This window comes from Pristiophorus japonicus, chromosome 18 (assembly GCF_044704955.1).
Source record: "Pristiophorus japonicus isolate sPriJap1 chromosome 18, sPriJap1.hap1, whole genome shotgun sequence".
NCBI lineage: Eukaryota > Metazoa > Chordata > Chondrichthyes > Pristiophoridae > Pristiophorus > Pristiophorus japonicus.
The window spans coordinates 39941424-39945037 of NC_091994.1; the positions used below are offsets into that span (position 1 = coordinate 39941424).

At 44.9% G+C, this 3614-nt stretch overlaps 1 pseudogene; it reads right to left on the bottom strand.

The window, feature by feature from the left end:
- Nucleotides 1-1624: 1624 nt before the first annotated feature.
- Nucleotides 1625-1803, bottom strand: LOC139229413 (U2 spliceosomal RNA; annotated as a pseudogene).
- Nucleotides 1804-3614: the final 1811 nt, after the last annotated feature.

Below are 3614 nucleotides of genomic sequence, written 5' to 3' on the forward strand. Positions count from 1 at the left end.
ACGTCCTTACTCTACAGTATAAATGCACACGAGGCCCATGCTTGAGAGAAGGTCAGTCTGTGACCTGTCCTTTATTCCTTAGCACTCAAGTGATGAAGGTGGGTGGAGCTTCCCCTTTTATACCTTAAGGTCCAGGTTAGGAGTGTCTCCCACCTAGTGGTCAGTGTTCTCACGGTGTACAACTTAGGTTAGTTTATACATGGGTTACAATGCTGGTTGAATACATGACAAAATTGTTAATATAAATTGTGAACAACAGTGGTCCCAACACTGATCCTTATGGGACCCCACTTCCCACCTTCTGCCACTGTGAATAGCTACCCTTTAACCTGACTCTCTGCTTTCTATCTTGAAGCCAGTTAGCTAGCCATTCTGCTACTTGTCCCCTGACTTCACATTCTGTGACCTTATTTATTAGTCGATTATGTGGTTCTACTGTACGGCTGACTACTATACCTTAATATAACTAGCAAATCATTCTGTATATTTTTGAAAGTCATTTTCAGTTATTTAAACTCGTGATGGTAGATTGACACTGATTTTAAAATGCTTATTTTTTGTGATAAACCCATTTTCAGCTGTATTAATCAAATTGTACCAAGTTACCACTCTTAAATATATCAAGGAATATTTTTAAAAGCAACATTAAAAAATAATTGTGTTTTAAATTGCCGTCCGATTGCGGGGCTTCACGGAGATCTTACGTTGGGCGATATGCAAATGAGTTTGAGAGGAAACTCCAGGGAAAACAAAACTTCTCGAAACAGGTGCAATTTTGGACACGATTTGTGCCCGTTTCACCAAGTGTGCCCAAAGTGGAAACTGTATTCTGATGACCTCCTACTAACCTCTACGTAATGTCTATCTGAGGAGTTCTGAATACAGTACTCCATAAAATGCTCTACTCGATTTAACTGCGAGCGGTGTTGAAATGATTAATGATGCACAAAAGTCCTGTCCCCACGACAGCTAGCAAACTGCCTGGAATCACATATGTACCTTAAGAGATTGACAGCTGAAGTCAGCTTGCCGGTTATAAATGATCCATTATTTCAATTTTCACAGTTGGGCAAACTTTAAAAGCAGGGAGTTTGTGCACTCCATGTAGATACACTGCTAGGATTACTCTGTTCTGCAAATTTTGTCGCAACATTTTGAGCTAATATTATTTTACTGATTGTAGTCAGAATCAGTAATTCATCTTTTGTGATAGAATCATAGAATTATGCAGCACAGAGGGAGGGCATTCAACCCATCGTGCCTGTGCCGGCTCTCTGAAAGAGCTACCACTTAATTCCACTCCCCTGCTCTTTCCCGATAGCCCTGCAATTTTTTTACTTTTCAAATAGAGATACAATCCCCTTTGAAAGTTACTATTAAATCTGCATCCACCAGCCTTTCAGGCAGTGCATTCCAGATCATAACAACTCGCTGAGTAAAAAGGTCTTCACTCTACTTTCCTCCAAAAAAAACTTAGTTGGCAAATGCACAGCTCACAGTGGGTTTTTTTAAATTTTTTTTTACATTTATTTATTTTTTTAATCCAATTTCGTTCCAGATCAACTCTAACACCAAAGATCACTTTGCGCCAATGTGTTTGATCTTAGGCCAAAAGGCCGAGAGGCGAAGTTGCACCATTCCTGGAAATATTGCAATACCAGGTCGGTGCATGGAGTGGACGGGGCAAGCCCCTGATCCAGCTCCCTGTCCAAAAATCAATTCAATATCATGTCCCCATAGGGGATATTAAACTGATAAGAACAGATACTACACTTGATCTTAACCAAAAGGCCTCACAGTGGTACTGAGCTAAACAGAGCAAGAGGGGACAATGCTGAATCTTAGTGAATTAGTTAATCTCAGCTGGGGCAGCAACAGGGACACATCCTCTTGGCTAAGGTGAGGAAAAAATATCAAACCAGCCACCTGTGCCCGATAACTATCCAGTGGCCTCTGTTGCAAAGAGGGCACAGTCGGCGATCTGGGTGTAAATTGCGTCCATTTTTGTTCCTAAAGTTTCTGTTCAAACTCATTTGCATATTGCCAAACATAAACTCTGCCATGAACCAGTGCAATCGGACAGTGTTTTACAACGTAGTTAAAAAATAATGGTTTTGACTTGTCATGTATTCAACCAGCATTGTAACCCATGTATAATCTGACCTAAGTTGTACACTGTGAGAACAATGACCACTAGGTGGGAGATACTCCTAACCTGAACCTTCAGATATAAAAGGGGAAGCTCCACCCACCTTCATCACTTGAGTGCCAAGGAATAAAGGACAGGTCACAGACTGACCTTCTCTCAAGCATGGGCCTCTTGTGCATTTATACTGTATAGTAAGAACGTATCAATGGCGACGAGAAACTGGGATTCAAACCACGCGAGCATGGCCACCAGCAGAACAGACGAGAGGTACTGTGTTAAGGAATGGTTGGGACAGAGATTCAACATTGTTAAAGCAGCACACAGTTCTCCAGGCAGACAAGGGCAATCGGACATGCCCCAACATGTAGTCGAACCCAGAGGGGGAGTTCGACACAGACAATGGCAAGCTGAACGGTGATTCACGCCATTGCAAGAGACAATGCGGCCAGTAATGGGGCCATCAACACCTGTTAATGGCGCATGCAAGGACAGTCACAGGGGCAGTCAGGGACGATCGACTGGCAAGGGACCTTTTGTTTCTAACAACAGCTCATGTTGGAGGCGTGGAGGCGTGGAGGCATACACTCAGCCGGAGTTTGCAGAGATGAGCAAAATACCTGCAGAAATTGCAGAAGTGAACGCTGGGGGAAATCGCTGGAAGCTGAAGGTCAGCGAGTTCATGTGGAGCACGTATACAGTTCATACACCAGGACGCCACCGATAATGATGAAAGTGCTCCTCAATGGCATCCCAGTATCAATGGAGCTAGACACGGGGGCCAGCCAGTCCCTGATGGGTATCAAACAGTTCAAAAAGTTGTGGGCGTCCAAGGCCAGGAGGACAAAATTATCGCCGATTGACGCACAGCTACGAACTTACACAAAGCAGATCATTCCGGTGCTAGGCAGCGCCACGGTAGTCGTGACCCAAAAGATTTGGAGAACAGGTTGTCACTCTGGATTGTCCCATGGGGTGGTCCCGCACTACTGGGGAGGAGTTGGCTTGCTGTCATGAACTGAAAATGGGGCGTTGTCAATGCAATTTCCTCTGTGGAGCGAGTATCTTGCTCACAGATCCTGGACAAATTTGACTCATTATTTCAACCTGGCATCGGCACTTTCATGGGGGCCAAGGTAGTGATTCACATAAACCCGGACGCCAGGCCAGTACATCACAAGGCCAGAGCGCTGCTGTTTGTGATGCGGGAAAAGATGGAATGCGAATTGGACCGCCTGCTGAGGGAAGGCATCATCTCGCCAGTCGAATTCAGTGACTGGGCGAGCCCGATCGTGCCGGTGCTCAAGGCGGATGGGTCGGTCAGGATATGTGGTGATTACAAGGCCACCATCAATTGGGTGTCACTCCAAGACCAGTACCCGTGACCGAGAGCGGAGGACCTCTTTGTGACGCTATCCGGTGGCAAACTTTTTACAAAATTGGACCTGACCTCAGCTTACATGACCCA